Source organism: Budorcas taxicolor, chromosome 3, assembly GCF_023091745.1.
Source record: "Budorcas taxicolor isolate Tak-1 chromosome 3, Takin1.1, whole genome shotgun sequence".
In the NCBI taxonomy this organism is placed as follows: Eukaryota; Metazoa; Chordata; class Mammalia; order Artiodactyla; family Bovidae; genus Budorcas; species Budorcas taxicolor.
This window is the reverse complement of record NC_068912.1, coordinates 23,046,482-23,069,667: the sequence shown is the minus strand read 5'-3', so window position 1 is coordinate 23,069,667 and position 23,186 is coordinate 23,046,482. Positions and strand designations below refer to the sequence as shown.

At 43.8% G+C, this 23,186-nt stretch overlaps 5 non-coding genes across 5 annotated transcripts; 3 read left to right on the top strand and 2 right to left on the bottom strand.

Annotated features, from left to right (window-relative positions):
- The first annotated feature begins 906 nt into the window (after positions 1-906).
- Positions 907-1,071, top strand: LOC128045908 (U1 spliceosomal RNA). Its single transcript, XR_008199234.1, has one exon. It is a non-coding gene; the product is annotated as a U1 spliceosomal RNA (small nuclear RNA).
- Positions 1,072-1,831: 760 nt separating this feature from the next.
- Positions 1,832-1,903, bottom strand: TRNAC-GCA (transfer RNA cysteine (anticodon GCA)). The gene has a single exon. It is a non-coding gene; the product is annotated as a tRNA-Cys (tRNA).
- Positions 1,904-3,676: 1,773 nt separating this feature from the next.
- On the top strand, positions 3,677-3,750 carry TRNAN-GUU (transfer RNA asparagine (anticodon GUU)). The gene has a single exon. It is a non-coding gene; the product is annotated as a tRNA-Asn (tRNA).
- Positions 3,751-19,951: 16,201 nt separating this feature from the next.
- TRNAQ-CUG (transfer RNA glutamine (anticodon CUG)) lies at positions 19,952-20,023 on the top strand. Its single transcript has one exon. It is a non-coding gene; the product is annotated as a tRNA-Gln (tRNA).
- Positions 20,024-21,894: 1,871 nt separating this feature from the next.
- On the bottom strand, positions 21,895-21,968 carry TRNAN-GUU (transfer RNA asparagine (anticodon GUU)). Its single transcript has one exon. It is a non-coding gene; the product is annotated as a tRNA-Asn (tRNA).
- Between the last annotated feature and the right edge of the window lie 1,218 nt (positions 21,969-23,186).

Genomic DNA, 23,186 nt, shown 5'->3' with positions numbered 1-23,186 from the left:
GTCTCCTGCATTGAAGGCAGATTTTTTACCGACTGAGCTACGAGGGAAGCTTTTTTTTTTTAATACTTGTATAAATATATATATATATATATATATATATATATGTGTGCATACACTGTTTTACAGCTTCTTTATTACTTAAAGTCTTTTTGCATCAGCGTAACACACAATCTCAGAATTCCTGTTCTCCGCGTGTGAACCAGGACAAAAAGTAAGAATTTGAAGAGACTGGCAAAATTCACCGCATCTCACCTAAGTGACAAGATGTTTCTTAGCACAGGATTGGTAGGGTCCACAAGGCGGGGGAATCATGACGTCACGTCCCCTTCAGTAGCCGACCCGCCACTGGTCATCTTGGCAGTGGTGGGAGGGGAGATGAGGGCCGGGCGTGGGCTGGAGGAGAGGAGCGGCCTTAGAGGTCGTGAATGGGGTTGGCTTATGTAAATCTTGGGCTTCCCTGGTGGCTCAGAGGTTAAAACGTCTGTCTGGAATGAGGGAGAACCAGGTTCGAAACCTGGGTTGGGAAGATCCCCCTGGAGAAGGAAATGGCAACCCACTCCTGGAAAATCCCATGGAAGGAGGAGCCTGGTAGGCTAAAGTCCATGGGGTCTCGAAGAATCGGACACGACTGAGCGACTTTACTTTCACTTTCACTATGTAAATCTTGCAGCGAAGTGGTACAGTGCCCGGCGAGGCACTTCCCCAGTTATGGAAGTTTTCCTGTGATTTTGTTGGATTTTTTAGAAGAGTTGTTTGGAGGGCCTCAGAGACATGGAAAAGAGCGGGTGAGGAGGGTAGCGGAAGGGATGTGGGGAAATGGCAAAATGAGCGTGTCTAGACAGTGAACGTGTCTAAGGCTGTGCGGGGGCGGGGGCGGGGGTGGGGAGGCAGGCTAAAGATCAACTCACACTTATCTGGCAGAGACACCATGATCCTGAAAGTGGGTCTCCCAGAGCAAGGGTTGTCCTTTGCACTTTGGATTCGTTGATCTCTGTGATTTCCTCAAGTGTGGGAAACCACATTGTAGTAACTTGTGGTAGTTGGGGGGCAGCATGTGCGTTCTACTTCCGTAACTAGTGATAAAAATGCAGTTAGTGACATGATGGTAAAAACTTACTTGGCCTCTTTATTTTCCCAATTATTAACTGTTTTGTTTTGTTTTTTCTTTTCTTGGCATTCTTTGACAGTGCCAGGCCTCTGTCAGTTCAGATCATTCGCTCAGCTGTACCGGAGTCTCTGAATATTAGGCCTTATCCTGCTCTATTTATCCTTTTACATACCCTTCTATCAGTTCAATTAAGTTGCTCAGTTGTGTCTGAATCTTTGCAACCTGGTGGACTGCAGCAGGCTTTCCTGTCCTATCATCAACTTCTGGAGCTTGCTCAAACTCGTCCATCAAGTTGGTGATGCCATCCGACAATCTCATCCTCTGTCCTCCCATTCTCCTCCTGCTTTCAATCTTTCCCAGCATCAAGGTCTTTTCCATTGAGTCAGTTCTTTGCATCAGGTGGCCAAAGCATTGGAGCATCAGCTTCAACATTGGTCCTTCCAATGAATATTCAGGACTGATTTTCTTTAGGATGGACTGGTATGATCTCCTTGCAGTCCCAGTGAAGTCGCTCAGTCGTGTCTAATCCCCATGGACTGTAGCCTACCAGGTTCTACCATCCATGGGATTTTTCAGGCAAGGATACTGGAGTGGGTTGCCATTTCCTTCTCCAGAAGATCTTCCTGACCCAGGGATTGAACCTGAGTCTCCCGCATGATAGGCATTGTAGGCAGATGTTTTACCTTCTGAGCCACCAGGGGAGATCCAAAATCTAGGCCTTAAAGGGGGCACCCGGACTTGAACCAGGGACCTCTTGATCTGCAGTCAAATGCTCTACCACTGAGCTATACCCCCATGCAGTCCAAGGGACTCTCAAAAGTCTTCTCCAACACCAGAGTTCAAAAGCATCAATTCTTTGGCGCTCAGCTCTCTTTAGAGTTCAAATGTCACATCTATAACTGACTACTGGAAAAACCATAGAGGGACTTTTGACTAGACGGACCTTTGTTGGCAAAGTAATGTCTCTGCCTTTTATATGCTGTCTAGATTTGTCATAGTTTTTCTTCCAAGGAGCATGCATCTTTGAATTTCATGGCTGCAGTCACCATCTGAAGTGATTTTGGAGACTGGAAAACAAAGTCTGTCACTGTTTCCATTGTTTCCCCGTCTATTTGCCATGAAGTGATGGGACCAAGTGCCATGAGCTTAGTTTTCTGAATGTTGAGTTTTAAGCCAAATTTTTCACTTTCATCAAGTGGCTCTTTAGTTCCTCTTTGCTATCTGCCATAAGGGTGGTGTCATCTGCCTATATGAAGTTATTGATATTTCTCCCAGCAATCTTGATTCCAGCTTGTGCTTCATCCAGCCCATCATTTAGCATGATGTACTCTGCATATAAGTTAAATAAGCAGGGTGACAATCAGCCTTAATATACTCCTTTCACACTTTGGAACAAGTCTGTTGTTTCAGGTACAGTTCTAACTGTTGCTTCCTGACCTGCATACAGATTTCTCAGGAGGAAGGTCAGGTTGTCTGGTATTCCCATCTCCTGAAGAATTTTCCACAGTTTGTTGTGATCCACACAAAGATTTTGGTTTAGTCAATAAAGCAGAAGTAGATGTTTTTCTGGAACTCTATTGCTTTTTTGATGATCCAGTGGATGTTGGCAATTTGATCTCTGGTTCCTCCACTTTTCTAAATCCAGCTTGAACATCTGGAATTTCACAGTTCACATTCTGTTGAAGCCTGGCTTGGAGAATTTTGAGCATTACTTTGCTATCAAGTGAAATAAGGGCAATTGTGCAACAGACCAACCTAGACAGCATATTAAAAACAAAGATATTACTTTGCCAGCAAACGTCTGTCTAGTCAAAGCTATGGCTTTTCCAGTAGTCATGTATGGATGTGAGTGTTGGATCATAAAGAAAGCTGAGTGCCGAAGAATTGATGCTTTTGAAATGTGGTATTGGAGAAGACTCTTGAGAGTCCCCTGGACTGCAGAGATCAAACTAGTCAATTCTAAAGGAAATTAGTCCTGAATATTCATTGGAAGGACTGATGTTGAAGTTGATGCTCCAATACTTTGGCCACCTGATGCGAAGAACTGACTCATTTGAAAAGACCCTGATGCTGGGAAAGATTGAAGGTGGAAGAAGGGGATGACAGGATGAGATGGTTGGATGGCATCACCAATTCTATGGATTTGAGTTTGTGCTATCTCCAGGAGTTGATGATGGACAGGGAAGCCTTCCATGCTACAGTCCATGGGGTCGAAAAGAGTTGGACTTGAATTGATTGTACTCTGCCATTATACAGAATTCGGTTGTTGACTCTGCTAGTTATTGGAAATTTGTCTATGTATAGGAGCGCAAAGAGAGTGGGAAGTGGAGAACTTGAGCCCAAGAGAAGCTGGAGTTGTCTCATGTAGGTCAGGAGCAGGCTTGAAGGGTCGTGAGCTCAGGGTTGTCTCGTCGGAGCCCCGCTCACTAGGGCTCGGTGTCCACAGCCTGGCGTGCTCGACACCGAGACTCAATGCCTCTGGTGCCGGCGAGGCTGGACCAAGATAGAGACATTTGAATCACTGTTCCACAGTAGTTGGAAGGGACAGAGAAAGATTTACAGCAGCTGGTCTCTGTGGTGTAACTGGTTAGCGCGTTCGGCTGTTAACCGAAAGGTTGGTGGTTCAAGCCTATCCAGGGACGGATTGGTTTCAACTGTGGTGATGTTTTAACTATTGTTTTTACGCATCTGGAGCGCCTGAAATCTCCACCTACTTCACCTCAGCATGTTCTTTCCTCCCTTCCAGTTTTCAACTGGTGCCCCTGGTCTCTCTGATGCCTGCCCACACTAAGTCATCTGCCTTGTACATTCCAGGGCAGCTGCCAGAGGATGAAGGCACATGCACACAGGTGGGAATTGGGGGGAATCCCTTACTCAAGGTGGGACATCGCAAATTAGGCTCTATGTCACCACCTGAGCTGGCACCCACTGCCACAGGATCTCACCGACACCCCCACCCTTTCATTTGGGACTGTCACTTTCTTTTTTGTTTTCTTTTCTTCCCCACCACAAGTACCATCATCCAGTTTCAGAACACTCCTTTCATCTTCATTTCCCTTCAGTTCAGCTATAGATAATCCCTTTTCTTTCCTCTAGCCCCAATTAATGTTACTCTGCCTTCTGCCTCCATGAATGTCTTTTCGATACTTCAGATAAATAGAATAAATCAATATGTAGTGCTTTCTGACAGGTTTCTTTCACTTACTGCAATGTTTTTGAGGTTTATCCAGGCTCTGGCTTAAGTTTGCTTCTTATTACTGAGAATTTCATTGTGTAAATATACCACATTTCATGTACCAGCTGATGGGCATTTGAGCTGTTTCCACTTTTTTTTTTTTTGCTATTATGAATAATGCTGCTACAAATATTTGAATAATTTTATCTGCACCTATTTCATTTTTTTTTCATTTCTCTTGAATAGATTTATAGAAGTGAAATTGCTGAGTTTATAGTAAGCTTGTTTGTAGTAATACTTCCTAAGGCCAACTTGACTTCACACTCCAGGATGTCTGGCTGTAGGTGAGTGACCACACTATTGTAGTTATCTGGGTCATTAAGACATTTTTCATATAGTTCTTCTGTGAATTCTTCTCACCTTTTCTTAATCTCTTCTGCTTCTGTTAGATTCACGCTGTCTCTGTCCTTTATTGTACCCATTTTTGCATGAAATATTCTCTTGGTAGCTCTAATTTTCTTGAAGAGATCTCTAGTCTTTCTGATTCTATCATTTTCCTCTATTTCTTTGCATTGTTCACTTAATCATAATATTGCGTGAATCTCCTGGCCCAGTATCAGTCAATGAAGTGTAACTGTTATTATGACATTTTAAATGAAGGGATGTGATACGTATTTCTTTCCCCCACAAAATGTCAGGGCACACAGACACCAAAAATCAAATTTCTTAAATATCTTTGTTGGATCTCACATACCAATATCATTAAGAAGGGGAGGAGGAAGACTATGTGGGGTAAGGGGGAAGATTAACTTTTAAAAATGTTTATCTCCGTTTCAAGTGGTTATGCTCTTATGCCCCTCACTGACCTTTTTAAATATAAGTTTTAACTTCTTCAAAAGTCAGTTGGTCAAAGTCAAACCAGGCTAATCAGTGTACAAATTGATTGGCAGAACACGGATTAAATATTCAATAGCGGAACCCACTCCACTAATCTTGCCTGGAAAATCCCAGGGACAGAGGACCCTAGTAGGCTGCAGTCCATGGGGTTGCTAAGAGTCGGACATGACTGAGCGAATTCACTTTCACTTCACTTTCATACATTGGAAAAGGAAATGGCAACCCACTCCAGTGCTCTTGCCTGGAAAATCCCAGGGACAGGGGAGCCTGGTGGGCTGCTGTCTATGGGATCGCACAGAGTCGGACACGACTGAAGCGACTTAGCAGCAGCAGCAGCAGCAGCAGCAGCCTTTATAACCACATATATGCTAACGTGTCTTCCAAAGTCACTGTTGCAGGTATCATTATCAACTCCAAAAGCCCAAAGCCGTATTTCCCTGATACCTTGTGGTCACTGTCATCACCTTCAATCACTTTATCCTGTAAATTGAAGGTCTCTGTGTTATTACATGATCTTAGAAGCAGAAGTGTATGTCCAATTGGTTTCAGTGCAGGAAGAGACCCTGTTTCTCTGTGAACCAATGGAGCTGAAGAGCACTCTATGTTCCCAATAAGCCATATCAGATTTTTTTTTTCCTCAAGAATTGCTGATTATTCCATTGTGGTCACATCTTTATACAGACTATATACTACTTTGTGTGCATGATAAGTCGCTTCAGTCACGTCCAACTCTTTGTAATGCTATGGACTGTAGCCCACCAGGCTCCTCTGTCCATAAGATTGTCCAGTCAAGAATACTGGAATGGGTTGCAATATCCTTCTCCAGGGGATCTTCCTGACCCAGGGATTGAACCCATGTCTCCTGAATTGGCAGGCGGTTTCTTTACCACTGTCACCTGGGACTATATACTACTCTGAGTCCTATTAAGAAAATGGTTTCCATGACACAAGAAACTAGAAGCTAAAACATCACTCTGAAAACTAGCTTTACCCTACTGAGCAAGTTCTCCCTAGGACTCCAGAAGTTTTTATTAAGCTTGGTGCTTAGTTGCTTACTGTATGGTATATGGGATTAAGGCTATTTTTTCACAACACTTCAGATAAATTATTGCAATGTGACTTTAAGTCACATAAACCTAACTTTTATTAGGTTTCAATTTTTGAAGTTTAGGAAGAAGTTGGATGACAGTTGCTTTTCTGATGTACTCTCAAGTTTCCTCACATAGCAGTGTCATCCCTCAGTTTGTATGGGGGGTTGTGATGGAGGTGGAGCCCCAGTGTTGAAAAGCAACCTGCCCACTCCTTCCTTCACTTAGTAATGAATGCTTAGTGGAGCACTTGGTCATTGTAGCCATTTTCAACCTTGTGAAACCACCAGCCTAGCCAATCCCAGCAGAGTTATAGTGACACACATATCAGGAGAATTTCCTATGGTTTGGACTTACAAACTGATAGGATAGGATGTAAGTTAGAAGAAGACTCTCCTTCCCAGGGTAATCCATAAGCTCATTCACCTGTTACTTGAATGGTTGGTGGTCCCAGCCCCAAAAGGATACTATCCTTGTGGGTTTTTTTTTTTTTTTTTGACAGATCTCAGGTATTTTCATGTTATGTTTGTGATGCACAGTCTCTGTTAACTACTTCTCTGATCCTTAACCTCAACCTCTCTCTTTCAATCAGATATGGAAAAATCTTGCTTATACTCCTAAAGGCTCACATTAATTACTAAAGGGTTTGGTGGAAAGAATTATTTTTTAGAAGGATAAAAATAAGTTCTGGAGTTCCAAGCTCACTGACAATATAATGTTTCTGCCTGAGGCTGAGTTTCTGCAGCTGCTCATTCCTGGAAAGCTGGTGTCAATTCCCTGAAGCCAAATACCAGGAACACATCTCTCATTGAACAGCTTAGGTGTTTGTTTGTTTTTTTTTTTAATTCCTTGAAGCCAGAAGAACACACTTCATGATCTAAGTAAGACAGTGGTAACAAGGCTCTATTATAAGATTTGGGCTTTGGCTGGGTGATAGGGGGAGGATGGGAGGAAGCAGGGTGTGTTCCATATTGAGGACTCTTAGCTCCAGCAACTCTACGATTGAAGTAAAGAAGTAACATCATTTTGTTATGAAGAGGATGTTTGAGATTTTGTAGTGCAAACATATCACAGTTGCTTGATGGATGCTGTTCCCTGCTGGGTTCATACGTTGTTCAGGATTTTGAGAGTGAGGGATTGATTCACAGAAGAGATTTGATGTTGGGTTAATTTGACTTCCCTTGGCAAGACAGCCAGGCTGCTGCCAACTTGGAACTCACTCATCCTGAAGAGTGAGTCTCCATGATTGAGCTTGAACAAAATAAAAATTGGAAAACTGATACTTAAGTTTAAATGTTCATTCAGTTCAGTTCAGTCACTCAGTCATGTCCGACCCTTTGCAACCCTATGGACTGCAGCACGCCATTCTTCCGTGTCTATCAACAACTCCCAGAGTTTGCTCAAACTCATATTCATTGAGTCGGTGATGCTACCCAACCATCTAATTCTCTGTCATCCCTTCTCCTCCTGCCTTCAATCTTTCCCAGCATCAGGGTCTTTTCCTGTGAGTCAGTTCTTCACATCAGGTGGCCAAAGTATTAGAGCTTCAGCTTCAGCATCAGTCCTTCCAATGAATATTCAGGGGTGATTTCCTTTAGGATTGACTGGTTGGATCTCCTTGCTGTCCAAGGGACTTTCAAGAGTCTTCTCCAACACCACAGTTCAAAAGCATCAAGTCTTCGGCCCTCAGCTTTCTTTATGGTCCAACACTCACATCCATACATGACTACTGGAAAAGCCATAGCTTTGACTAGACAGACCTTTGTTGGCAAAGTAATATCTGTGCTTTTTAATATGCTGTTTAGGTTTATCATAGCTTTTCCTCTAAGGAGCAAGTGTCTTTTAATTTCATGGCTGCAGTTACCATCTGCAGTGATTTTGGAACCCCAAAAATAAAGTCTGTCACTGTTTCCATTGCTTCCCCATCTATTTGCCATGAAGTGATGGGACTGGATGCCATGATCTTTGTTTTTTGAATGTTGAGTTTTAAGCCAGCTTTTTCACTCTCCTCTTTCACTTTCATCATGAAGCTCTTTAGTTCCTCTTCACTTTCTGCCATAAGGGTGGTGTCATCTGCATATCTGAGGTTATTAATATTTTTCCTAGCAATCTTGATTCCAGCTTGTGCTTCATCCAGCCCATCATTTAGCATGATGTACTCTGCATGTAAGTTAAATAAGCAGGGTGACAATATACAGCTTTGACATACTCCTTTCCCAATTTGGAAACAGTCCTTTGTTCCATGTCCAGTTCTAACTGTTGCTTGTTGACCTGCATACAGATTTCTTGAGAGACAGGTCAGGTGGTCTGGTATTCCCATCTCTTAAAGAATTTTCCACAGTTTGTTGTGATCCACACAAAGGCTTTAGCATAGTCCATGAAGCAGAAGTAGATAATTTTCTGGAATCTTTTGCTTTTTCTATGATTCAGTGGATGTTGGCTAATTGATCTCTGGTTCCTCTGCGTTTTCTAAATGGAACAAATGGAAGTTCTCAGTTCACGTACTGTTGAAGCCTAGCTGGGAGAATTTTGAGCATTACTTTGCTAGTATGTGAGATGAGTGCAATTGTGCAATAGTTTGAGCATTCTTTGGCACTGCCTTTCTTTGGGATTGGAATGAAAACTGACCTTTTCCAGTCCTGTGGCCACTGCTGAGTTTTCCAAATTTGCTGACATATTGAGTGCAGCACTTTCACAGCATCAACTTTTTGGATTTGAAATAGCTCAGCTGGAATTCCATCACTTCCACTAGCTTTGTTTGTAATGATGCTTCTCAAGGCCCACTTGACTTTGCACTCCAGGATGTCTGGCTCTAGGTGAGTGATCACACTATCATGGTTATCTAGGTCATTAAGATCTTTTTTTATATAGTTCTTTTGTGTATTCTTAGAATAGGACTTTAAATATTAGATTTTTTCTTCATTTGTAGTCAAAATAAAAGGAGAGGCTGTATCCAAAGGACTTAGTGACATAGTTTGAGGAACTTAATAACACTAGCTGATCTATTGGTCTCCTCAAATTGCTTCACCTGTGCTGGTAGAGGTTGTTTGGTAGTCTTAAAGACACATTCCTCCACACAAAAATGCCCTTCATAGTATCCTTCATGTTGTGTGTGTTAGTGGCTCAATCATGTCTGAATCTTTGCAATTCCATGGACTGTAACCTGCCAGGCTCCTCTGTCCATGGGATTCTCCAGGCAAGAATACTGGAGAAGGTTGCCATTCCCTTCTCCAGAGGATCTTCCTTATCCAGGAATTGAACCTGGGTCTCCCACATTGCAGGCAGATTCTTTACTGACTAAGCTACCAGGGAAGTCCTCAACTGGTGCTTTGCATAAACCTTGTCTGGAGAGCCCAGGAGAACAAGGATTTAAAAATAGATCTGCCACAGGAAACAGATATATGATAAATTCATGGATAAAATTATGTGCAGTTAAGTATTGTCCCCTTTTGATTCTTTTAGAGGTTGTTTGGTAACAAAGACATACCTCCACACGAGAATGCTCTTCATAGTGTCCTTCATGTTATAAGAGCTTAGAAACAGTAACATGAAGATGAGCCCAAAATTGTTACTGTGGTTATTTTATTTTATTTTTTTGCACACAACATTAGTGTATATTTTTCTGAAAAGTCAGAAAATCAGGTGAGTAGAAATAAACATCTGAATTAGTTCCCTATTACTTCCTATTAACAGGTTATAAAAACAATATTTTAAAACCACCAGGCTCCTCTGTCCATGAAATTCTCCAGGCAAGGATACTGGAGTGGATAGCCATTCCTTTCTCTTGGGGAACTTCCCGACCCAGGGATCAAACCCTAGCCTCCTGAATTGCGGGCAGATCCTTTACCATCTGAGCTACCAGGGAAGCCCAATATACTCATTATCAGAGTTCTGCTGATCAGAAGTTTGGAAGGATGTGACTGGCTTCTCTGCTCACAAAAGCGATCAGCATGTCCTCCCCACCTGAACACGGTGATATTGACCACGTCATGGTTCTGACCATCTCTGGTGAGGGACTGCCCTCATGGTCTCATGCTCCTCTGGGGTCACATTTATTGACCTGAATTCCATAACTCCTCATTTCTTTCAGCCCACCTGAAAGAAAGTAGCTTAGGATAAAGTCTAGAACTGTGGAGCCCTTGAACTGATCTCTGCCATATCTTTCTCCAAGAGGAGAATAAAATAGCAGAGGTCTTCATAAAGATATGACCCACATAAGGGCTGAGATGCTCCAGTGATTGGAGAAGAGGAGAAAACTCAAAAGACAATGGAGGCACTATAAGCCCAAACTGGGGAAGCAAGGTCCTCTTTGTGTCCCACCTCAGGTGGGTACTCCTCTGGAAAAGAGGCATTTCCCCTGCCACAGCACCTTGGACAACAAACTTGATCTAAACCCACTGAGTTGTTCTTGTTGCTGCTAGGCTTTTGGGGTCTCCATTCTAGGGTGTTTGTTTAAAGGTAGGGGTTTTTCCTTGCATGAGAATCTTCTTGGAATTTTTGTATGAAATGCAGTTTCCTGGGCCTTCTCTCCAGACGTTTTTAACAAGCAGCACAATGACTGTGATGTAGGCATTCTTTAGCTGTGCAGCTAGTGCCCAGGGAATGGAACCCTATCTGCTGCATAGTATCTATCACACTTACTCATCCAAGTTTAATGCTGCCATATCTGTTTTACATGGTACATTCTTCTCTATTATACATAAGATCCATATGCTCAAAGACAGTAATGAAATCACCATGTAAAGCAAACTTGGTACATAGTGGAATAGGTATTTGCATCTTTGACGGCTGTTCCTAGGGCTGTGCTTTCATTGCTTTAGCACAGACCTAGGGTAAGATTTGATGGAAACAACGTAGGGAGTAGAGGACATCGGCAAGAGTTAGTGATTCCTGGTAACTAGTATTGATCAACTTGACAAGTATTTGCTGAATGTTTTATCTGTCAGGCTCTTGAAGAGGCACTGGGTGAACAAGGCACACAGAGCACCTGCTCTCAGGAAGACGACCTCTAGCACAAGAGCCAAGTGTCTTACAGAGAATCACACATATGTTTTAATGATGACTGTGATGTATTTAATACATCTATGTTCCTTGCTCCCGTTTTGTCAGCAGGGATTGAAAACTGAGTGTATATAAATAATCATACTCTGGAACTCTGATAAAAGAATTGTCACAGAAAAGCTCTTCTAGATAGGTAGCTAGCTAGCTAGATAGATAGCTCTTCTAGGTCTCCAGAGTAAATGTTGATATCTGTCTCTACTGTCTATGTCTTGGTCAGCAGGAGAAATAAAGAGGCAAGTTTAATAAGTCTTATAGATTTATCATTGTCATAACAATCAGGAACAATTTGTCTTCTCTCTGAAAAGGTAATGCCTTTTGGACTTCAAATTCTCACCCTGTTTCAAAGACAATGTAAATATCAGTCATAGTCCTAGAATTGTAGGACTTGGTATTTTATCCTTAAATTTTAGATCAAATAAGTAAAGTTTAAAAAGAGTAAAGCAACTTCATGTTTTGCAGTAAGAATGTATGGGGGTCTGGCACTAAAATCCTGGCTTTCACCTGGTTGATGTGTCTTTAGTGTTGTTAGAAACAGAATAGCCTAATGCTCTTTGATTCACTCCTCTATCCCATCATGTTCTATAAAATATAATATCTCTGCTCATCTAGATAATATGGATCCTAAATTAGCTGAGTTCCATGAATGCATTTATGGGGCCCTGTGGGTAAAGCATTGTGCTATTTCCATCAGGGGGTACAGAATGAGGATACACATTCCTTACTGGAGGCAGTTCAAAGAGGACTGTTCCCAGTTCAGCCTGGATATCTGTCTGTAGATAGAATAACAACAGCAGACACCAATAGATTCAACCTGCTGAAAGGGAAGATGAGGATGGGGAACAATAACTCAGCTCAGGGTCCTCAACTCAGTGAGGCCCACTGAGCTTCTTTTCAGTTGCCTCTCCCCAGCCACGCTTAGAAACTCACTCCAAGTGGTGAACTGGAGCAACTGTAGGGCTTATCTGTTTATTTTTCATTTCTCAGGTCTCACTCACTGGCCTTTACTGCCTGATGCCCAGTCTCTTGAAAATCTTTGTCTCATCTGTTTTGTTCAGTTTGTTGTTGTTGGTTTTTTTGTTGTTTTGCTGTTTCAGGTGGGAGAGTAAATCCAGTTTCTGTTAGTTTGTGTTTGTGTGGCATCCCTTTTTATAAAATCAGTTGGAAAATATCTATCAAGATCCTTAAAAGACACTTTTACAAAATAAAGAACACAGTCACAAACATGGTGAAACTGTGAACTAAGGAAAACCCTTAACACTTGACCGATAAGGTGTTAATATACAAATATATAAGCAGTTCATACAACTCAACATCAAAAAACCCCAAGCAACCCAATTAAAAAATGGGCAAAAGAACTGAGCAGACATTTTCCCAAAGAGAACATGCAGATGGCCAATGGAAAAGAAGCTCAACAGCATCTATCATCAGGGAAATGCTAATCAAAACCACAATGAGATATCACCTCATGCTATAGAATGGCTATCATCAAAAAGAACACAAATAACAAATGCTGGTGAGGATGTGGAGAAAAGGGAACCATGGTCACTGATAGTGGGAACTACCATATAACCCAACAATCCCACTGCTGGGTATGTATTTGGAAAAAAAAATAAAAAACCAAACAGAAACACTAATTTGAAAAGATACATGCAACCCAATGTTCATAGCAACATTATTTACAGTTGTCAAGATATGGAGGCAACCTGTGTGTCCATCAACAGAGGAATGGATAAAGAAGATTAGGAATATATAATAAATGGAATCATTCTCAGCCATAAAAGCAATGAAGTTTTGACGTTTCCAACAACATGGATGGACTTGGAGAGTATTATGCTAAGTGAAGTAAGTCAGACATCACTTATATGTGGAATCTACAAAAATATAACAAATTAGTGAATAAAACTAAAAAGAAACAGACTCACAGATATGGAGGACAAACTAATGCTTTCCAGTGAGGAGAGGGAAGGGGGAGGGACACAATAGGGGTAGAGATGAAGAAGTACAAACTACTATGTATAAAATAAGCTACAAGGATATATAAAACAGCACTGAAATATACTCAATATTTTATAATAAGTATAAGTGGAATATACCCTTTAAATTCTGAATCACTATATTGTACATGTGTAAATTACATAATAATTTATGTCAACTATACTTTAAAAAATACTTTTATTTTAAAAGTACCATACCAGTCCTAAGGACAATGTTTGCTTAGCTATATGTTGGGGAATGCAGTCCTCACAGCCCCTTGCCCAAAGGCTGAGGGGAGGCTCCTCTGAGGTTTGTTGTGAAAACTATTCCTTTGTGAATCAACATGCCTCTTTATTTTTTTAAATTAATTTTTATTGGTGTATAGCTGCTTTAAGGTTGTGGTTTCTGCTGTACAGGAAAGTCAATCAGTTATATGTATACATATATCCCCTCTTTTTTGCATTTCCTTCCTGTTCAGGTTGCCATAGAGCACTGAGTAGAGTTCTCTGTGCTACATAGTAGGTTCTCTTAGTTATCATTAGTTATGAATTCTCATTAATTATCAGTTACTTTATACATAGTAGTTATATAGGACATGCCTCTTTAAAAGCATGTCACCCTTGATTATTTCTAATCTCCAAAAGGTCCTTCAAAGGAAAGGGTGAACATGACTACAAAGTAGCCCAGTGGAAAGTTCCAGCTTTGAAGCTTTTGTGGAGAGTCTCTCAGGAAACACTTCCCCCAGGCTGACTTATGTTCCCTGGAGAGCCAGGGAGAGAAGCCAGACATTTCAAATCCTTAGGTTACAAACAAGGCACTGAAGGAGGAATAGAGATTCCCAAACCCTCTCTCAGGAACCTCATCTGTTGCTCCAAAAGAGATCCCAGAAATTCCTCCTCTTGGTAGTCTAAAATGATCCTGTGCCTTAGTTACTAAGCAGGGGACACAGCACTAGATACCACCGTTTGTTGGTTGGGAGTATGGCCATGCCAGTTATAGCAGAGAAAAGAAAGTAGGGAAAGTCAGGTGAGATATTAGAAATATCTGTCCTCCCCAGGCTGGAAGAGGCACAGGTCACACGGGTCTCCCTGAGTTCAAGATCTCTGGTGTTTCTGCAGTAAAGGAATAACCTGGTACACTCCATTTCCAGGGGAAAATGGGAAATGCAATGATGGGGAAAATGATGCAAAAATGGGAAATGATGGCTGTCAATTCACAGTCTGGCACTGGAAAGGAATACAGCATTTTTATTCCCCAAAGCAACTTAGAAGGGGAGCAGGAACGTTTATCTTCCAGGAAAATGAATCTAGGAAATGTCCCCAAAAGTACACACAAACTACTGAATATATATTTAAACGGTCTGTTATTAACCATTAGGGCTTCCCAGGTGGCTTAGTCCATAAAGAATCTGCCTGCAATGCAGGAGACCCAGGTTCAATCCCTGGATCCGGAAAATCACCTGGAGAAAGAAAAGGCAACGCACTCCAGTATTCTTGGCTGGGAAATCCCACGGACAGAGGAGGCTGACAGGCTATAGTCCATGGGGCTGCAAGAGATGGACACAACTTAGCAAAACTAAACTACCACAATTAACCATTAACTGTCAGGGGAGAGTGCAAACTCAGTCCCCCATTACCACAAATTGTGCATTGGAGTTTCCCAAATTTGGGGAAATCAAAGCATTTGGCACATCTGGAGTGCAATAGATAAAACTTCATTTTTTTGAAAACCATTTTCCTGATAATGAGATCTTCAACCGCCCCCAACCACCCCCCAGCTACTCCCCTACCCCCCATGACACTAACGCAAGACAGCAATAATAGAAGAAATTGGGTGAGGGACAACAGAGTATGTGTGAAAACTCTCTACTATGTGCTCAATTTACCTGTAAACCTAAATCTGTCCTAAAAAGTAATGTCATTAATTTTTTAAAATGTAAGGATGCAACACCTCAAATCAAAGTGTTGGTGGCATCCTGTAAGGGCATACTTAATACTAGCTGTTAAGAAATCTTAAAAATTAGGGCAGAAATAAATGCAAAAGAAACAAAAGAGACCATAGCAAAAATCAACAAAGCCAAAAGCTGGTTCTTTGAAAGGATAAATAAAATCGACAAACCATTAGCCAGACTCATCAAGAAGCAAAGAGAGAAAAATCAAATCAATAAAATTAGAAATGAAAATGGAGAGATCACGACAGACAACACAGAAATGCAAAGGATCATAAGAGACTACTATCAGCAGTTATATGCCAATAAAATGGACAACGTGGAAGAAATGGACAAATTCTTAGAAAAGTACAATTTTCCAAAACTGAACCAGGAAGAAATAGAAAATCTTAACAGACCCATCACAAGCACGGAAATTGAAACTGTAATCAGAAATCTTCCAGCAAACAAAAGCCCAGGTCCAGACGGCTTCACAGCTGAATTCTACCAAAAGTTTCGAGATGAGCTAACACCTATCCTCCTCAAACTCTTCCAGAAAATTGCAGAGGAAGGTAAACTTCCAAACTCATTCTATGAGGCCACCATCACCCTAATACCAAAACCTGACAAAGATGTCACAAAAAAAGAAAACTACAGGCCAATATCACTGATGAACAGAGATGCAAAAATCCTCAACAAAATTCTAGCAATCAGAATCCAACAACACATTAAAAAGATCATACACCATGACCAAGTGTGCTTTATCCCAGGGATGCAAGGATTCTTCAATATCCGCAAATCAATCAATGTAATTCACCACATTAACAAATTGAAAAATAAAAACCATATGATTATCTCAATAGATGCAGAGAAGGCCTTTGACAAAATTCAACATCCATTTATGATAAAAACTCTCCAGAAAGCAGGAATAGAAGGAACATACCTCAACATAATAAAAGCTATATATGACAAACCCACAGCAAACATTATCCTCAATGGTGAAAAATTGAAAGCATTTCCCCTAAAGTCAGGAACAAGACAAGGGTGCCCACTTTCACCGCTACTATTCAACATAGTTCTGGAAGTTTTGGCCACAGCAATCAGAGCAGAAAAAGAAATAAAAGGAATCCAAACTGGAAAAGAAGAAGTAAAACTTTCACTGTTTGCAGATGACATGATCCTCTACATAGAAAACCCTAAAGACTCCACCAGAAAATTACTAGAGCTCATCAATGAATATAGTAAAGTTGCAGGATATAAAATCAACACACAGAAATCCCTTGCATTCCTATACACTAATAATGAGAAAGTAGAAAAAGAAATTAAGGAAACAATTCCATTCACCATTGCAACAAAAAGAATAAAATACTTAGGAATATATCTACCTAAAGAAACTAAAGACCTATATATAGAAAACTATAAAACACTGATGAAAGAAATCAAAGAGGACACTAATAGATGGAGAAATATACCATGTTCATGGATCAGAAGAATCAATATAGTGAAAATGAGTATACTACCCAAAGCAATTTACAAATTCAATGCAATCCCTATCAAGCTACCAGCCATATTTTTCACAGAACTAGAACAAATAATTTCAAGATTTGTATGGAAATACAAAAAACCTCGAATTGCCAAAGCAATCTTGAGAAATAAGAATGGAACTGGAGGAATCAACTTGCCTGACTTCAGGCTCTACTACAAAGCCACAGTCATCAAAACAGTATGGTACTGGCACAAAGACAGACATATAGATCCATGGAACAAAATAGAAAGCCCAGAGATAAATCCACACACATATGGACACCTTATCTTTGACAAAGGAGGCAAGAATATACAATGGAGTAAAGACAATCTCTTTAACAAGTGGTGCTGGGAAAACTGGTTAACCACTTGTAAAAGAATGAAACTAGATCCCTTTCTAACACCGCACACAAAAATAAAATCAAAATGGATTAAAGATCTAAATGTAAGACCAGAAACTATAAAACTCCTAGAGGAGAACATAGGCAAAACACTCTCAGACATAAATCACAGCAGGATCCTCTATGATCCACCTCCCAGAATTCTGGAAATAAAAGCAAAAATAAACAAATGGGATCTAATTAAAATTAAAAGCTTCTGCACAACAAAGGAAACTCTAAGCAAGGGGAAAAGACAGCCTTCTGAATGGGAGAAAATAATAGCAAATGAAGCAACTGACAAACAACTAATCTCAAAAATATACAAGCAACTTATGCAGCTCAATTCCAGAAAAATAAATGACCCAATCAAAAAATGGGCCAAAGAACTAAATAGACATTTCTCCAAAGAAGACATACGGATGGCTAACAAACACATGAAAAGATGCTCAACATCACTCATTATTAGAGAAATGCAAATCAAAACCACAATGAGGTACCACTTCACACCAGTCAGAATGGCTGCAATCCAAAAATCTGCAAGCAATAAATGCTGGAGAGGGTGTGGAGAAAAGGGAACCCTCCTACACTGTTGGTGGGAATGCAAACTAGTACAGCCACTATGGAGAACAGTGTGGAGATTCCTTAAAAAATTGCAAATAGAACTACCTTATGACCCAGCAATCCCACTGCTGGGCATACACACCGAGGAAACCAGAATTGAAAGAGACACATGTACCCCAATGTTCATCGCAGCACTGTTTATAATAGCCAGGACATGGAAACAACCTAGATGTCCATCAGCACATGAGTGGATAAGAAAGCTGTGGTACATATACACAATGGAGTATTACTCAGCTGTTAAAAAGAATTCATTTGAATCAGTTCTGATGAGATGGATGAAACTGGAGCCGATTATACAGAGTGAAGTAAGCCAGAAAGAAAAACACCAATACAGTATACTAACACATATATATGGAATTTAGAAAGATGGCAATGACGACCCTGTATGCAAGACAGCAAAAAAGACACAGATGTGTATAACGGACTTTTGGACTCAGAGGGAGAGGGAGAGGGTGGGATGATTTGGGAGAATGGCATTGTAACATGTACACTATCATGTAAGAATCGAATCGCCAGTCTATGTCTGATGCAGGATACAGCATGCTTGGGGCTGGTGCATGGGGATGACCCAGAGAGATGTTATGGGGAGGGAGGTGGGAGGGGGGTTCATGTTTGGGAACGCATGTAAGAATTAAAGATTTTAAAATTAAAAAAATTAAAAAAAAAAAAAAACTAGCTGTTGATGTGCACCAGCCTGGAGACTGATCATGGTGACTCCCATGCCTGTGCCTTCAGCCTCTGCAGCCTGGTAGTTCTGGAATCGCTGTGGAATCATGCAGGGTAGGGTAGTTGCAGGGCTGCAGATAGTGCAGAGACCAGTTGCACCTAATGAGGGCGGGGAGAAACCATCCTGGGGCCAAACAGTGAAGATCCAGGAACTGCTGAGTTTCAGCCGCTGCCCCGCCTGTATCTACAGAGCAAAGGGACAGTGAGAACAGGAACTGAGAGCTACCGCTTGAGGTTGCTGCCCGGAGGATACAGGCGGCAGAGGAGGCTTTGGTCAAGTTTGAGACTTGAAAGCAGGAAAATAAGTTGAAATAAGACTAGAACGTTCCGTGGTGGCTTCAACCACCAGTTTCGCAATTAACAGTCATGCTCGTGTACGGTATTCACAGAGCAGGATTATAAAATCTTATGCTGTTAACATGAGGTGAGAACGAGCTCCCCAAACCCTCTCTCCTGTGCTGAAAACACAACACAGGGCTGAGTCTTAACAAGCGGACGTCTGGGCGCTGACACCAGGGAGAGGCCCTCGACGCCCCGAAGCCGGCCGCACGGCCTGGCTGCCTGCTCCTCGCCATCTTGGGAGCCCCCGCCCAGGTGACAGGCGACAACACAGCCTCTCCGGCTGCAGTCAGCTACGTGCCCCTCTTACTCGTGCATCCCTCTCTGCAGAATGGGAGGGTGTGAAAGGCTTTCAAGCGTGGCCGATGTTCAAAACTTTAAAACTGGCCGCTGAATCATATAAATATCGGGAGAATGGAAACGCCCCTGGGCGCTGAGCTCCCCTCTCAAAACCGAGAGGGCGCCGCCGTCTTGGGGACGCGGGTGGGCGGGGAGGGGGTGAACCCAGAAAGCTGAGGAGAAGGAAGGTTAGGAAGGAAACAGCCCAGAAGAAACACTGTCAGCTGCTCACATCCGACCACACCCCACGGGGCGCCAGCGGCGTGGGTGCTCGCGGCGCGACGTGCGGGGCCGCTGTCGCTTTAGCTTCGATCGGGTTCCCAACACAGAGAGGACGTTCTGTCCCCCAACGAAGCTGGCAGTGCCCCGCGATTCTACCCTTGGACCTGGGGTCCCAGGAAGGGGACATCCCACGAAGTCCGAAAGGCTCTTCTGGGGATGTTCAGCGCTCCCAGGGCAGCGGGAAGAGGACAACTGCAAAAAGAAAAGGAACTTTTTTTTCTGGCGAGAATTTTACTTCTGGGTAGAAAACTCTAGAAATGCCAGCAGAGCAGGTGCATTTGGAGGAGGCCCAAAAAGCCCTTCCTTGTTGTTCACCCCGAATGGGTTTCGTCTCATTCCACGAAGTCCAAACCCGAAGAGACGGTTGCGGGCCGGCGAGTCAGGCGCCCCCTGGCGTTGTGGAGGAAGCTGCTCGGGGCGGGGTGACGAGAGCGCCGGGCGGGAGGCGGGTCCTGGGCCGGCGCGGCTGCGCCAGGCCTGGCTCAGCGGTGGGAGTGTCAGGCCGTTGGCGGTTCCATGGTGTAATGGTGAGCACTCTGGACTCTGAATCCAGCGATCCGAGTTCGAGTCTCGGTGGGACCTTTCTCTTTAGGCTGAGCTAAGTGTCTTTTACGCGCTTAGCCCGAACTCAGTCTCCTCCTGAAAGCGGATGCGCGCCGAGTGGACCTGCTTTCTCGCCCCAGCGTCCCCCTCCCTCCTGCTCGCGGGACGAGAACTTCTGGGTCCCGCGAAAGAGGCCACGTTTCCCCCGTGCTCTGCAGCCTCCCCCTCAGCAGCCGAGGTCCCGGGAACTTGTTATCCGAGCTGTGTAGGTCCGTGATCCACGGGGAGGTGGCTGGCAGGTGCGGGTCGAGCCCGGGGCGTCCCCGCTGGACCTAAACGCTCTGCTCATCGCTGGCCATCGGCGGCCCGGCCCCGCCAAGGGGCGCAACGATCGAGCCATTGCCACCTCCACCCCATCGGGTCACCCTGGGTCTCCGGGGCGAAAGGCAGAAGCTGAGCCCACTGAGGGGGCTTCTCACCGCATGTCTTGTCCCTGTGAATAAATGGTCGCGGGGGCTGTAATGTCTTTGATCGGCCAGGTTGACAGCTTTCCGGTGAGAACAACTGTATTTTAATTCATGTGCCCAATTCTAGTTCGCGTTTTAATTGATCCTATTTCAATTTACTTCGATTTATTCGATTTTTTTTTTTCAGAATTTCTCACTCCTAAGTCTCCGCTGGACACGAAAAGCAGCTGCCAGGCTAAGATTTGAACTTGACTCCAGGAAATCTAGTCCTTTCCTCCCAAGTTCAGGCAGAAAGAAGAGCCAGGGCCGCGGATCCAGCGTCTCTGGAGACCAAGGGCCGCTTATCCAACTTCATCCTGGCCTTTGAGACACCTGTGGATTTATAGTCAAGGCTAGATTATAGTGAATATACCTTATTTAGTTAGATTTAAGTTGGAAGCTACGTCCAATTATAAAATTAAAATAAAGCAACAATTTATGTATGCCTCAGGACAACAAACCCCAAAATTGCTTTCCCCTATATCGTTGAGGACGACAGAGAATGAGATGGTTGGATGGCATCACCGACTCGGTGGACATGAGTTTGAGTAAGCTCCGGGAGTTGGTGATGGACAGGGAAGCCTGGCGTGCTGCAGTCCATGGGGTCACAGAGTCAGATAGGACTGAGTGACTGACTGACAGGACTGAGCGGTATTCAGTGACTGAATACCATTGATAGTGGTATTTTTGCTATTATGTATTGTTTTGTCTATGAAATGTGAAAAAAACTGAAGGACTTTCTGGAATATCCTATTACTCCCAGTAGTACCCTTAAAAACAAAAAAGCTTGGTGTTAGAGAAAGAGATTCACTTAAAAGATAGGTATTCAATAAAACCCTGTAGTTCCGGATTGAAATTGGGTGTTTGCGAATCTTTGTGAATTCATAAATACATACAAATACATTCAATACATACAAATAAAGAGTGGGAATTGTCTGCAGCCAGGCTGGAGGGAATGGAAGATGACAGTAGTGTTCTGAAGCTGGATTATTGTACCTGCGATGGGGCAAGAAAAGAAAGAGAAGGAAGGAAGGAAGGAAGTGATAGTTCCACAAGAAAGGGTGGAGGCATCGTGAGACATGGCATTGCCGTGCCCCTGCAGGTGGTGACATAGGGCCTAATCTGCGACATCATAGCTTGAGTAAGGTGTTCCCCCTCCCCACCCGCCAACCCCTGCTGCGTGTGTCTTCATCCACTGGCAACTGTTCTGGCAGGTTCAAGGCGGATGGCTTAGTGAGGGCAGGCCTCAGGGTGGTGCAGAGAGATCAACGGCACCAGGTAAAAAAACAGGAGGAAGGAGCATGCGGAAATCAACAGCCTGGGGATTGCGGGTGCTGGGGAGGAAGTGAAAGGGTAGATGCATAAAACTAACGGCTGAGACATCGCTAGATTCAAAGCCGAGTTCGTCCCTGGGTGGGCTCGAACCACCAACCTTTCGGTTAACAGCCGAACGCGCTAACCGATTGCGCCACAGAGACCAACTGCTACAGCCATCTCCTGTAACATCCTGCAATGAGAATGGATTTCCCCGGTCCCTTCCAACCGCCGCGAAAAAAAGATTCAAATGTCTCTATTTTGTCCCAACCTCGCCGGCACCAGAGACACTGAGTCTGGGCGCCGAGCACGCCAGGCGGCGGACCTAGAACCCGAGTGAGCTGGGGCTCGGACGAAACAACGCGGAGCCCACAACTGTCCTCACCTCCTCCTGGCCGCCTCCAAAGCTGCCCCGCTACCCGAGACAACGGCAGCTTCTCTCGGGCTCAAGTCCTCCACTTCCCACTCCTGATCGGCCTCACCGGTCGCGCTCACGGCACTTGCCCCCGGGCCCTGGGGGTCGCACGGGGCAAGAACAGCAACTGGCTGTGTCCCCACTGCACTGCCCCTTCTCAGCGCCTCCAGAGAATAACTCCACGGGGCACGAGCTGGAGTTGGCTCACCATGCCCGGAACGGGGCCTGGCACCCAGCAGTCGCCCAAGAAATGCTGGGCGGTGGATGCATTCCGTCTCAACGGCTGGGAGTGGTCGGTAGACCGAGAATTCTTACGACTCCTCCAAGTTTTCAGTCCTAGAGAAACCTAGATTTTTCAGGTCAGTCGTTTTCAAAACTTTTTTTCTAGCAGGTGATTTTAGGAACAGATAAAAGTTCTCGAAAGACCGAGATGGCACCACCTGGACCGGCTCTGAGCTCCCCACCCAAGACGGTTCCGCGCCTAGTTGCTTGGGTCTGAATTCGTATCCTAACAAAGAACGGGTTTCTCGTGCCTGATCGCCGCCAGCAACATCGTGTGGTTCTACCTTTCGGACTTGGTGGCTTGTCCCTTACTGCCCACGGATCAGGTGGGTGGGATGGCGAGGCGGACACCGCGCCAGAGAACTCAAGCTCCGAAGCAGCCCAGACCCCGCCCGAAGCCCCCAAGGCCTGGAGTCAGCTTGCCCTTCAGCTTCGGCCTCGCTAGGGCTCCAGGTGCCCCCCGGGGGAGGATGCCTGCCGCACCGTAAATAACCTCCGCTGTCTGATCCGGGGCATTTGGCTGAGCTGATAGGAATCCGCCATTTTCTGGCCTCAGGGGTCCTCAAGGGGTCACCCTAATCCTGCCGATTGAATTTGCTTGCAAAGAGAGAGGCTCCCCGCCTATCTCCATTTCTCTGGCCTAGGCTGTGCATGCTGGTCCAAGACTCAGGGGTTACTGGTAACC